At 36.9% G+C, this 14,880-nt stretch overlaps 1 long non-coding RNA gene across 1 annotated transcript; it reads left to right on the top strand.

The window, feature by feature from the left end:
* The first annotated feature begins 2,057 nt into the window (after positions 1-2,057).
* On the top strand, positions 2,058-14,666 carry LOC146395760 (uncharacterized). Its single transcript, XR_014830580.1, has 3 exons — positions 2,058-2,115; positions 11,927-11,986; positions 12,597-14,666. It is a non-coding gene; the product is annotated as an uncharacterized LOC146395760 (long non-coding RNA).
* Positions 14,667-14,880: the final 214 nt, after the last annotated feature.

Raw genomic sequence — 14,880 nt, 5'->3', positions numbered from 1 at the left:
TGCACAATACCTATCCAATTGGTATTTGCTATTACTGTTTTTCAGCTCCTTTTGCACTGGCTATCAAACATACCTTGATACATATTTTGGTCTCTTAAATATAGTGACGCCCTCTCTATATTGCCAATTTTCCACTTTAAAAGGTTAACCTTCTAACATTTAAATAAATCACTTGTTCATTTGGATAGTGTGAAACAAATAAGCCTTAGCATCTCCTGCAGAGATGAGGATCAGGCCATGAACTAGGTGATTTTTCTGGTGAATCAATAATGTTGTGATTAACAATGATACCAAAAAGATGGTAATACTAAAAGGAATAGTAATTAGAATTCATTGAGGACTTTTATGTACACAACTGTATACTGCCTTTTTTCTTTTTCTTTTTCTTTTTGTTGTTTAGGGCCACACTCACAGCATGTGGAGTTTCCCAGGCTAGGGGTTGAATTGGAACTGTAGCTGCCAACCTATGCCACAGCCACAGCAACGCAGGATTAGAGCCATGTCTGCAACCTACACCACAGCTCATGGCAACGCTGGATCCTTAACCCACTGAGTGAGGCCAGGGATCAAATCCATGTCCTCATGGATGCTGGTCGGTTTCTCTAACCACTCACTGAGCCACAGTGGGAACTCCTGTCTTTTTTTTTTTAACATTAAAAAAAATAACACTTGATTTACAATGTTGTGCCAATTTCTGCTGTACAGCGAAGTCATACATATATGTATGTATGACCCAGTCATACATATATGTACATTCCTTTTATTATATTTCATCACGTTCTATCCCAAGAGACTATATAGTTCCCTGTCCTGTACAGTAGGACCTCATTGCTTATCCATTCTAAATGTAATAGTTTGCGTCTATTAACCCCAAACTCCCAGTTCATTCCATGCTACCCCCCCAGCAACCACAAATCTGTTCTCCATGTCTATGAGTCTGTTTCTGTTTTGTAGATAGGTTCATTTGTGCCATATTTTAGATTCCACATATAAATGTCATCATATGGTATTTGTCTTTCCGACTTACTTCACTTAGTGTGAGAATTTCTAGTTACACCCATGTTGCTGCAAATGGCATTATCTTTTAAAATGTGTTAATCTTCTACAACTACATAACATGGATGTTATTATTATTACTCATTTTAAGGATGAGAGAAACTGAGGTCAAGTTAGTTATATTCCTTGCTCTATAGCACATAACCATTTTAGGGAATAAATGAGGAATCTAAACTCAGCTATTATTATTTTTTAATCCAAAATGTATCTATTGTCCACTATTTCACCTTGAACCCCTTGAATTCCTGTGTAAGGAAGCATTTGGTGTGTCTACATCCTTCCCATTTAATTTATTTGGGTAAGTATAACTAGTTTCCCACTTTTAGGTTTATGAGAGATCTAGAGATTGATTCTAGGCACATTATTTTACCTTATTTATTAAGTATATCAGGTTTGTTTATTTATTTTTTTTGCAAGGATAGAAGTACTTTAACTTGGAATTCCAGTAAGATGAAGAGAATCTTCTTTTTCTTTATTGTTTTTTTTTAAATTTTTCTTTAAATCTAGGAGATGACAGGTTGTTTTTGAGCCTATTTTAGCAGGTGATGTTCTAATAGAAAGCAGAAACAATAAGGAAAGTGGCAGGCTACTTCTAAATTCTGGGCCTCAGTTTCCCCTGAAAAAGTAACTTCTCAGATCCTCACCAGCCATTGTAATTATCTTATTTAAGTGGAACCTTAGCCCTACCTCCCTCTCAAAATTCTATCTTCCTTCTTTCCTTCTTCCCCTAGATGAGTCATCTTAAAATGCTTTACTTAGCTTTAATCACCCTGACTGGGCCATTTGCTTCTGCATTTCCTCAAAAATCAGAATTTGATTGTGGCTGCTGTAGAGAATATTTGCATTATTTATATTATAAGCAAATGAATCTGACATTTATACCACTGTGGCCTAAATTCTCCTAAATCTTGTCTTATATGTGAAATGTGTATGATACGTAGAGTCTTAGAAACCTCTTAAGAAGGTTTCCACAGTTGAGCAAATCTCTTTGATCTTCTCAGGACTTGAAAGCTTCAAGTGCAGAATACATGAATATTTTTGAAGTTCTCAAAATTACAGGTAATTCAAATTTGGTCTCGGGATTTTAATATGATCGAGTGATGTGTTTATCAAGTGGATATCATTTAATGGCTTATGCCATACACTGAATCCACTAAACAAATCCTGTGAGTATTTAGTTATTATTCAGGATTAGAAAGACTCTGTAGAGTCAACTTTGGAAAACATGATACATGGAAATCTATGTTGAGACAATTCGATGTCACTTAAACTGATTTTTTCTTTTTAAACACAATCATCTAAATACATTCACACATCTACGTAAGTTTAATTCTACTTTGTTTATTTAATACCCTTCACTTAGAGAATAAGAATTTACTGAGAACCAGTCCTGAGCAGAATCATTAGCAAGGTTCTATGTATATTTGTAAAATGGACTATGAAACAGGTAGAAAAGGGAAGAGATTGTCAAAAAGAATTTGTCGACTCTGTCTTCAAGTATTTATAAGAGGTGGGGAGAAAAACCCCGTGGTGAGCAAAATGGCAGAAAAACATTGTAAAGAAATATATAAATATGTGCAAAATAAACATATTTTATAGATGTAAATGAATTCACACATTTATATTTTCAAAGGATAAAAGAGGAAAGAGAGGAAGAGGGGAGAGTGAGAAGGGAAAGATCATTCAAAACAAAGTCATGCTCTCTTTTGGGGTTTGATGGCGCTACCCAGGGAAACATTTCAGAAAGAACTCCTTGCTTACATGTTACCCAAATACTGAATTTGGGAAATGGACAATGCCTGCTTTCTGACGTGTTTTCTTTTTTCCTTCCTCCCTCTTTTCCCATTCCTTCACCCTTAGAGTAGATTTTATTCATGCTGAAATTCATAAATCCATTAATTTGGAACATCCTTGGATCTCATATAATCAAGGACTTGAAAGTGTTCTTGACATGCTGAAAAATATTTGGCAACAAGGACAGTAAAGAATCTAACAGATCCTTAAAAATATGTTAAATAAATGAATATAATGGTGATTCACTTGGGGGGTTGATTTTCCCTAAGTAACTATTCACTGGCAGACACGGAATTCTGAATGTGCTTGTGCAGGTTGTTGCTTTTTGTCTTCATGTTAGTGAGAATAAGGGCACAAGCATCACCTGGTATGTGCGTGTGTGTGTGTTTGTACACGTGGAGGATCAGGGGAGCAGCAATGTGAACAAGCTCACAGCATTGGTCACAAAGGAGAGCCCAGGGCATTCTTGGCTTAGTGGCCAAATGGGAGTGCAAGGGATCATTTTCGAAAGTTGGTCATATTACCACTGAATATATTTTCTCCTCATTTGCAACAACTTTTGTAGATCTTTCTTGGTTTCCAACTTTTCTACTTTTGTGACCCTTAACCACACCAGTAACAGTATTTTCCATGTGCTAGCAAGTTAGGACTAGGGGACCTAACTGAATGGACAAGAACATTTAACCCATAATTTTCTAGATGATACGTACTTCTGCCAAAAGTGAGAGGAAAGATACAGCATTTTATTTATTTTCTTATAATGATTTTAATTTTTTCCATTATAGCTGGCTTATAGTGTTCTGTCAATTTTCTACTGTATAGCAAGGTGACCGAGTTACACATACATGTATACATTTTTTTCTCACATTATTGTGCCCCATCATAAGTGGCTAGACATAGTTCCCACTGCTATTCAGCAAGATCTCATTGCTCATCCATTGCAAAGGCAATAATTTGCATCTATTAACCCCAAATTCCCAATACATCCCACTCCCTCCCCCTCCCCTTGGCAACCACAAGTCTGTTCTCCAGATATAAGTGACTTCACTCAGTATGAGAGTCTCTAGTTCCATCCATATTGCCGCAAATAGCATGATTTTGTTCTTTTTTATGGCTGAGTAGTATTCCACTGTGTATATATACCACATCTTCTTAATCCAATCATCTGTCAATGGACATTTAGATTGTTTCCATGTCTTGGCTCTTGTGACTAGTGCTGCAGTAAACATGCAGGTACATGTGTCTTTTTCAAGGCAAGTTTTGTCCAGATAAATTCCCAAGAGTGGGACTGGGGGGTCATATGGAAGTTCTATGTATAGTTTTCTAAGGTACCTCCATACTGTTCTACATAGTGGTTGTACCAGCTTACATTCCCACCAAAAGTTCAGGAGGGTTCCCTTTTCTCCATCCCCTCTCTAGCATTTGTTATTTGTGAACTTATTAATGATAGCCATTCTGATTGGTGTGAGGTGGTACCTCATAGTAGTTTTGATTTGCATTTCTCTAATAATCAGGAATGTTGATCATTTTTTCATGTGCTTGTTGGCCATCTGTACATCTTCTTTGGAGAAATGTCTATTCAGGTCTTTTGCCCATTTTTCCATTGGGTTGTTGGCTTTTTTGCTGTTGAGTTGTATAAGTTGTTTGTGTATTTTAGAGAGTAAACCCTTGTCAGTTGCATCATTTGAAAGTATTTTCTCCCATTCTGTAAGTTGTCTTTTTTTTTTTTTTTTTTTAATGGCCTCCCTTTCTGTGCAAAAACTTGTCAGTTTGATTAGGTCCCATTGGTTTATTTTTGCTTTTATTTCTGTTGCTTTGGAAGTCTGACCTTAGAAAACATTTGTAAAGTTGATATCAGAGAATGTTTTGCCTATGTCCTCTTCCAGGAGTTTAATGGTGTCTTGTCTTACATTTAAGTCTTTCAGCCATTTTGAGTTTATTTTTATGCATGGTGTGAGGGTGTGTTCTAGTTTCATTGATTTCCATGCAACTGTCTAGGTTTCCCAGCAATGTTTCTGAAAAGACTGTCTTTTTCCCATTTGATGTTCTTGCCTCCTTTGTCAAAGATTAATTGACCATAGGTGTCAGGGTTTATTTCTGAATTCTCTCTTCTGTTTCATTGGTCTGTCTGTCTGTTTTGGTACCAGTAAATACTACACAGTCTTGATGACTGTGGCTTTGCAATATTTCCTGAAGTATGGGGGAGTTATGCCTCCTGCTTGGTTTTTGTTCCTCAGAATTGCTTTGGCAATTCTGGGTCTTTTGTGGTTCCATATAAATTTTTGGATTGTTTGTTCTAGTTCTGTGAAAAATGTCATGGGTAATTTGATAGGGATTGCATGGAGTTTGTAGATTGCTTTGGGTAGATGGCAATTTTTACAATATTAATTTTTCCAACCCAGGAGCATGGAATATCTTTCCATTTCTTTGAATCCTCTTTAATTTCCTTGATTAATGTTTTATAGTTCTCAACATATAAGTCCTTTACCTCCTTGGTCAGGTTTATTCCCAGGTATTTGATTTTTGGGGTGCAATTTTAAATTGCAATTTGATTTTTTTGGGTGTATTCCTTTTCTAATATTTCATTGTTAGTATACAGAAATGTGACTGATTTCTAAGTGTTAACCTTGTATCCTGCTACTTTGCTGAATTTGTTGATCAGTTCAAGTAGTTTTTGGGTTGAGTCCTTAGGATTTTCTGTATCTAGTATCATAGATATAGCATTTAAAAATTATCTTTTAATATTTTTGCTTCTTCCATTTTATTGGACATAAAGTTTGATCACCCAGGCAGTAGGAACCTTAGCAGTGGTCCTTAAACTCTGTCCTAACAAACATTTCCACTGACCTTCTTCCCAGTATCTGTGTCTTGATGTACTATCTGAGCCCCAGGCTGGGAATCAGAAGAAATAGCAGATTTGCTTAGGTTATTATTATTTTTTTTTTAATCTCAAGTGAGGTTCAAATGCATCATTCTGAGCATCTGCCCATGCTGGGTTGAAAGCACAAAACAATGCTAAGGGCCACACTTGATTTGTGAGTCGTGGACAGGGGAGGGCAGGGCTATAGGGAGGCTCATTATCCTCTTTGTGACTAGAATTCTTGAGAGGCACAAGAATTGTGTGACAGAGCTCATGTTAGTCCAACAGGCTGGCCTGTCTCTCTGTGTATTTATTCCCAGCATTTATGAAAAAGGACCATCTTTGAGAGCACTCAAACTGTTGATTTTTCTTAAAACAAAAATTAAAAATCTGTTTGCAGTTTATTTTTTGCTCTTTTATTTTTTGGTTGATAAGGATATTTTTATGGATGGAGAAGCTCTGAAGATGTATTTCTACAATCAAATAAGAAGAAAGAAAATAAAGTTAAATGTTTAAATAATACTTATGGGAGTTCCCATTGTGGCTCATTGGGTTAAGAACTGCCATAGTGTCTGTGAACATTTGAGTGCAATCCCTGGCCTTGCTCAGTGGGTTAGTAATCTGGCATTGTTGCAAGCTGTGGTACAATCCAGTGTTGCTAAGCCTGTGGTGAAGGCCAGCAGCTGCAGCTCCGATTTGACCCTTAGCTGGGGAACTTCCCTATGCCACAGCTGTAGCCTTAAAAGGAAAAAAAATGCTTATGATGATCAACTCTAATCAAAAAATTTAAATTATTTTTGTGATAGATTAACTTTTTTTTCACTTTTTATGGAACTTATTAGTTTTCTGTACACAGCCCTCATTGACTCTAATACCAGGATGCCTCTGGACTCCTGTTTGTTGGTGTTGTGGATAGACTGCCTGGGAGGAGGGAAAATGATAATGGGAAAATAAAGCAGAAATATTTTGAGGGCTAAGTTTTGACATTTATGTTTCAGTGGTGTTTATTATTCTATGGGGTTATGATTTAGATACAATCTGAAGCACTCATTTAAAGTATATGGTTGAATGAGTTTTGATAAAGGTATATGCTCATAAAAACACCACTGCAATCAAATACAGACTGTTTTGATGACCACAAAAGATTCGCTTTGCCCTTCCCAGTCAACAGCCTTCACACTGCACCTGCTAAGCAGCCACTGACTTGGCTTCAATTATTATAGTTAGATTTGTCTTTGCTGGAGTTTCAAGTACATGTAGCAGTGGGCCTTTTTCCTTTCACTCTGTATAATGATTTTTGAGATTTATTCATGTTGCATGTATTTGTAGTTTGACCTTTCTTGTTGCTGAGTATTATACCATTGTGTACACATGTCATAATTTGTTGATCTGTTTACCTGCTGATAGACTCTTGGGTTGTATCCAGTCTGGGGATATTATGAGCAAAGCTGCTATGAACATTGGCGTGCAAGTCTGTATGTGGACATATAGTTTCTCTTGGGTAAATACCTAGAAGTGGAAAGACTGGATCATATGAGAAGTATATGTATAACCGCTAAAGGCTGACAAACTATTTTTCACAGTGGTTGGATCATTTCACATTCCTCATGAGTTCCAGTTGGTTCACATCTCTATCAACATTTGGTTTAGTCAGTCTTTCTAATTTTAGTTATGGGTATAAAGTGAGAGCTTATTATAGATAAATTTTGCATTTTCATGCTGAACAATGAGCATCTTTTCATGTCATTATTGGCTACTCAAATTTCTTTGTGAATTATCATTTGCAATCTTTTTTTGCTTTTAAGTAAGTTGTCTGCTAATAGAAATAGAAGATTTCTTCATGTATTTTAGTCACAAGTTCTTTCTCATATATGTGCTATAAATATTTTCTCAAGTCCATGACTTGTATTTTTTATGGTATTTTCTGAAGAGCAAATGTTTCTAATTTTGATCAAACCCAATATATAGTTTTTCTAACATGCTTTGAGTTTTTTTGTGCCTACCTCAAGATTACAGCATTTTCATCTGGAATTGTTATAATCTTAATTGTTACATGTAGATCTAGAATTAATTATTGGGTAGAACTAATTTTGTGTGGAGTGAGGTAAAAATTGAGGTTAATTATTTTTAAGTTGTTCCAACATCAGTTATGGAAAAGACATCCCTTTTTCCATTGGTAGTTTGTGAAAAATACATTGGTAGACCTATTTCTGGAGTCTAGATTCTTTTCCATATGTCGAATCCTACATCAGTATAACTCTGTCTTGTTTACTGTAGCATTAATGTAGTCCTTGAAATTAGAAGTGAAAATCCTTCAACTTTGTTCTTCCTTCTAAAACATTTTTTTTGTATATTCTAGGTTCTTTGCATGTTCAATTACATTTTAGAATTGACTTGTCCATTTGTACAAACATATCTGATAGGATTTTATTTGGGATTGCATTGATATCTTAGCAATATGGACTTATACAATCCATGAAAATGGTATACTGCTCTATTTATTTAGATTTTAAAACTTTTACAAACATGCTGTGTAATTTCAGTAGTTTTCACATATTTGTTGAATTTATCCCTCATGTTTTCATGTTTCTGGATGCCACCATAAATTGAAATTTTAATTATAAGGGTTTCATATGTTGTAGTGTATACAAAAGCAATATGTATATGCTATGCATATGTATATCTTTGCTTATTGATCTTTTTCCTTGCAACCTTACTAAACTCACTTATTAGGTCTGGTAGCTTTTGAAAATTTCTTAGAATGTTTTTCTTCACTATCATATTATCGTATTTTTATTATTTTATCATATTATTTTTCTTCACTGTCATATTATCATCATAACTAAAGATAGTTTTACTTCTTTCTTTCCAGTCTTAATCTTTTCCTTCTTTTAATTCTTTTATTTCACTGGCGAGAATCTCTAGTAAAATGTTGAATAGAAGTGAGAGCAAGCATTCTTTTTTAAAAAATGCAATTAATTTTATTATATTTACAGCTGTACAACCATCATCAGAAACTGATTTTAGAATATTTCCATCCTCCCCACTTGTCCCCTTTGTTTTTTTGTTTTTTTTTTTTTTATCTTTTTGTCTCTTTTTAGGGCCGCACCCGTGGCATATGGAGGTTCCCAGGCTAGGGGTCTAATTGGAGCTGTAGCTGCCAGCCTAAGCCAGAGCCACGGTGATGCCAGATCCAAACCACATCTGTGACCTACACCACAGCTCATGGCAACACCAGTTCCTTAACCTACTGAGCAAGGCCAGGGATCGAACTCTCAACCTCATGGTTCCTAGTTGGATTTGTTTCTGCTGCTCCGTGACAGGAACTCCCCCTTTGTTTTTCTAAATTCCTGATATTGGGGGAAAAGCATTCAATATTTCATCATTAAGTATAATGTTAGGCATAGGTTTTTCTCAAAAAACCTGTTTTTATTCTGTTTGTGGTTTGTACTTCTATTTCATTTTGAGTGCTCATGAATGCAGTATTATTTTAGAATGAAAATACACAAACATTTCATAAATAGGTATCATATTTTTAAGTGTTTAAAGAGATAAGTATGTAAAGGACAAAAATATTTTTTTTCTTTTTTGTATCCATATGAGATAATGTATGTCAATGAAACATTGTGCTAATCATTTCATTATATATGTAAATCAAATCAGTATGAAGTGTTATCACCCTAAACTTCTATAGTGATATATGTCAATTATAGCTCAGGAAAAGAATATAAAATAAAGGATATATGGCCCCAATTTAAGTGATTAACAGTTCTGCATATAAAAAATGTGAAACCAAAACCAAAAAAAAAAAAAAAAAAAAGCCCATAAAATAGACTGAAAGAGACCCTCTTGATTGGGAGGACTCCTGGACACCTCAGCAGATTTTTTTCTCCCAAGATGGGAAGCTTCACTTTAAATAAAACCATCACCACCACTACCTCTGTTGCTACCAACACAACCACCTTCACCACAGTTGCTCTTGGGTCCCGAGACGCATTGATCTTTCTTCGGCACTCACAGGTAAAATGTTCTCCCTCCTATTTTGCCTTTGAAAGTTGAGCTTGGCTGGAACTTTTTAGAAAGTCTCATGAAATACCTAGAAAAACTATAAATGAAGTCAACACAGCATCTCTAAAGAAGGACTGGACATTTTTCAGGACACCTTTCCTTGTTTTTTTCTTTCTTTCTTTCTTTGAGCTTTTCAGGGCCACACTCATGGTGCGTGGATGTTCCCAGGCTAGGGGTCTAATTGGAGCTATGGCTGCAGGCCTACGCCAGAGCACCATCAGATCTGAGCTGCGTCTGCAAACTACATGACAGCTTATAGCAATGCCAGATCTTTAACCCACTGAGCGAGGCCAGGGATCGAACCTGCAACCTCATGATTCCTAGTTGGATTCTTTTGCGCTGTACCATGACAGGAACTCCAATTTATTCTTTTTTAACTTTGGAATACTTCTTCACGAAGATTGCCATCTTAACATTCTTTAACACACATATGCCTCCAAGACATTTTCCCTCTTCAGAGTCAGGAACGAGAGACTCCCTTTCTGTGGTTTCCTCCTTTCAGGCCAAGTTCAGGCTGAAGGCTGAGTCTCTTCCTCAGGAAGGTGAGGAAATAGTGAACAACCTTCATATATTGAGATGGCTTCAGCAGATTTTCATAGCTGATCTTGACCCTGGCATGCCGAGAGTCTTTGTTGCTACAAATAGCAATAATTTTCAAGTAATGATTTGTATACACCATAAATAGCAGAGAGGTAGTTTACTGTCAGTGGTCCACAGGCAATTCTAGAATGGAATCTTTTTTCAAAATCCTTTCTCTTGTACATCGGGAAATTCAAACTTATTTATTCATTTGCTGGCAGGCAGAAAACACAATCTGGAAAAGAACGATAAAATATCAGATTAATTTTATTTCCCCTCAGTGATGAATGAAGATAGGGAACAGAAGAGTGTCCTAGAAATCCAACAAAGCAGAAAAAGTAAATCCAGGACACACTGAAATTCAGGGTGTTACCTCTCATTGAAGCTTTATTCCAGGTAGGGGAAGCCTTTCAAAAACTATGGTAACTCAATTCTTTCAGATGGTAAAAATTAAGCCTACTTTATACCACTTTTGTTTTTCGTTATTTGCATCAGCACATGGGTGTGTAAGGATTCATTTGCAAAAAGGCACTACCAGTTTAAAGTTCAGAAAAATAAGAATTATTTAGAAGTAACTGATACATTAATATATATATAAGTTGTAATAAGGAAAGATTTTTATAGTTGTAAAAAGTTCTATAAGGAAGCTCTGAAGCAATGATTCAGACAAGCTTTGATAAATCAATTTACAGAACATTCTCAGCCAGAGCTGGTTCCTCTTTGGTCAGGAGATTTTTTATCGACTTGTTTAAAGTTGAAGCCCGCAGCACTCAGGATTTGAATGACCCCTGGAGTTTCTCCACATTGAAGCAAAGCCTGTAGCTATCCACTTACGGACCAGGTTCTATATGGTAACAAATCACAAAGCAATTTACAAGGGTGTTTTTTTTTTTTTTTTTTTTTTGGCACAAACTGCTAGGCAAGTCTTTCTTTTCATCTCACAATCACTTCATGCAGGGTTCTTACTTCCTTGGTTTGTTGTCAGTACAAAGCTTTTGCTCAAAGACTATTGATTTACATGAACTCCCTGTGAATAGTAATAATTTTAAGAATGAATAGCATTCAAGGAGTCTTTTCTAAGTCCTAAGCACTTTTAAATGAGTTTTTTTGTTTCATTCTTACAGCAATCCTATGAGGTATGTTTTTATTATTCTTTCTTCTCAAAACAGGAAACTGAGGTTTAGGATAAGTAACTTGCCTATAGATACCCAGCAAGGGGCAGATTCAAGATTCAGTCCCAGTGGTGCAATACCAGAGCCTGTGTTCCTAACTGCTACATGTGTGTACTGAACAAATGGGGCCTGGAATTCCCAGTTCATCCAGAATCAGAATGGTCATTATTCCCAAAGTGGTGGAGTAAATAACTGGAATTATAATCTATCTATCTATTTGGATGTAGATATTTAGATAGACACAAACACATATGTATATATCTCCATGGAACTAGACATGAAATAATGCCTCTACAGTAGCCACCTACCTCTTGTCACTCCCATGTCCCTAGTAGGCAATGTCTTTGCATGAACCAGTTTCTATATTTTGACTTTCTTTTGTTCTTTCCATGTTCAGGTGGTTTACTTATGTACAGATTTGAAGTTAAGGGGGAGCCCTTCATTAACTTTGGTGTAGGTAAGATAAGCAAAGAAAGACTCTTTTTCTCTTACTAATATATACAATGTTTAAATTTACGGATCCTTGAGGTTTGAACCTCAAGGTCTCTGTGTGAGGCTTAGCAAAGGATGAGCTAGTCCCTCCCCATCATTTTCACATCCCCCTCACTTCCTGTTTCTTACAGACTTGGCCATGGCTGGTAATGAGGGTGGGGAACAAACCATTCCATTTGAGTAACATTTTTGAAAATAGTGGGTTTTTTTTTTTAACGACTGTTAAGTCACATAGAGAGAGTAGTCAAAGGGTAATATATTTTTTAAAACTGTTTGCCTCCTCTAGTGATAAAACTTGGCAGTGTTTCTGGATGGTGATATTTACAAAAAGTTTACGAAAATCTCTTAGAGTCCAAATGTAACAGGAGACTGGAATCCCTTGCAATAGACATTATGTGTTCAATGAACTCACGCATTCGTGCCTATCAATGGGCACAAAATAGATATTTTGCGAGGACTTAGGGACCACAGCTAGAAGGAAATAGGGAAATTGGGCATAAAAATTATTTTAAAATATTATATGAGGCTATTCTTTGGGTACAATTAGAGCCAGTTTTATTCTCTTTGCTCAACAGGCATCTCCCTATCCTCTGTAAGCACCTCTTCTCTGTTACGGTTCTTCAGAGAAACAGAAACAACAAGATGTATGCATATACAAAGACAGATTTATTTTAAGGAACTGGGTCATTCCTTATGTTCAGTTACGGGAATTGGCAAGTCGAGAATCTGCAGAGTAGGATGACAGACTAGAAAACCAGGAAAGCCGACCTTCCGGTTTGAGTCTGAAGACAGTCTGCTCTGGAGACCATGAGACAAGTGAAATCTGAATGCCATCTGCTGGAGAATTCCCTCTTGCTCCAGGGAAGCTGATCTTTTTGTTCTGTTCAAGCCTTCAACTGATAGGATGAGGCCCACCCACACTGTAGTAGGCAGTTGCCTTTCCTTAAAGTCCACTGATTTAAATACGGATCTCGTCCAGGAATGACCTCATAGAAACACCCAGAGCAATGTTTGCTCAAATACCTTGGCACCCCTTGGCTCAGCTAAGTCAACACATAAAGTCAGTCATCATACCCTCAAAGGCAGAAGAGTCCCCTGGTCATCTGACAGTACCTAGAACACTGGCCAAACACCACAACCAAAAAACAGTGTGTTCATACATTTTCCAGAAGGATACCCTTCAGCCAGTACTACCTCCTCTCTTCCGTCTGAGCTCATATGATGTCCTGCCTTCCCTGCCCTGTGTAGAAGGATAAATCAGATTTTGATCGGTTGCTCTGCCCTGGGCACTGCCCATAATGTCTTTTAATGACACTAATCCTTCCTTTCACTTTGTCATTCTATGTGTCTCTGAGCCCTGGAGTGGGAGCTTACATCCCACTTCCCCTGATCAGGGCAGGGATGCAGGATGAAGACATAGGCAGCTGTGAGCATGGAGGGATTTACAGATGTCTTATCATATAGCCTCCCAGGGCCCACATTTCTTCTCATGAGACCATAAGCAGAAGGATGTTTGGATCCAGCTTCCCAGCACTCCTGCCCTTCTTACCTTCTCCACTCCTGCTTTTACTCAGCCAGCATTATAGTCAGTTGGCTGGAGGATGGTTAAACAATCAAGAGGCAATTGAAAGTAGAAACAGTTTTTCACTTGAGTCCCTGTTTCCAATTCTGTACACTCATGAATGTCACTCTGTCCTGCTTCCTAATTCATTCCTCTTGCAGTCCATGGCTTTCTAGGGTCTCACACTGTGCTGCCCCCATAGGCCCTCATAGAAACACCCAGAGGCCATGAGGTCTACAGGCTCCAGATATACCCTTACTCTGTCCTCATTAGCATATATATGTGCTCTGTGTCCTCCAGGGTCCTGTACACAGCTGGGGCACTGAAAAAATGGATTCAAATGAGGTGTTAATCGCATGTAACAGCTCTGATGCCCTTCCCAGATAACATATATAAGACTGTCTTCAACCTGGCTTTGCCTGTTTGCATCTCTATTTTTTTTTTTTAATATTAGGAAGCACATTACTTTTGATTTTGGATGAAATCTCTACCAGTTTCCTTTTCATTCAGTATAATTTAACACAAATCTTTTGAATGCTGAAGGCATATCAGCCATCACCATCCTGAGGGCTGTTTGAGCTCTGATGGTGAGAATGCAAAACCACACCATCAAGATGCTTTCACTTGAAAGAGACATGCAGATGTGTATATACAAATCCATAATCTGAGGGAAGGTTTAGTGCCATATTAGAGTTACAGATTGTTTTGAGAGCCTGGAGGAAGGAGTAATTAATTCCAGCTGGGATGAAAGTGCCGGTTTTACATGTTCAATTGACTAGGGCTTACAGTAGGAGAAAATATCTGCCAGATAAAGATATGCCTTTTGCAGAATTGTTCCCCTTTCATACACTTAATATGCAGTTGTGCTGCATGTTGTTGAGAATATACAGTCTTGAGTTGTTGGTGACTGGAAATGGTTCCTCCAGCTTCCTGGGCAATCCAGACTAGGTTGTTCAAGTCATGCTTCCTGTTTAATAAAAACGAAATGCTGGGTTAAAGCCACTACCACCACCAACAAAATCAAAACATTTATTTTTTAGAAATTAAAAATATTATTTTTTTATTAAAGTATACTTGATTTACAGTGTAGTGGCAATTGGTACTATGCAGCATGGTGACCCAGTCTTTCTCTCTCTCTCTTTCACACACACACACACACACACATATATACATTCTTTTTCTCATACTATCTTCCATCATGTTTTATCTTAAGACATTGGATAGAGTTCCCTGTGCTGTACAGTAGGACTTCATTTCTTATCCATTCTAAATGTAATAGTTTATATCTACCAATGTCA

Source organism: Sus scrofa, chromosome 15 (genome assembly GCF_054392235.1).
Source record: "Sus scrofa isolate SSC_HxYL_T2T_F1_AM1 chromosome 15, Sscrofa_HxYL_maternal_Yorkshire_Landrace_v2.0, whole genome shotgun sequence".
NCBI lineage: Eukaryota > Metazoa > Chordata > Mammalia > Artiodactyla > Suidae > Sus > Sus scrofa.
Note: the sequence above shows the minus strand (reverse complement) of the source record. Positions and strands in the feature narration are given on the sequence as shown.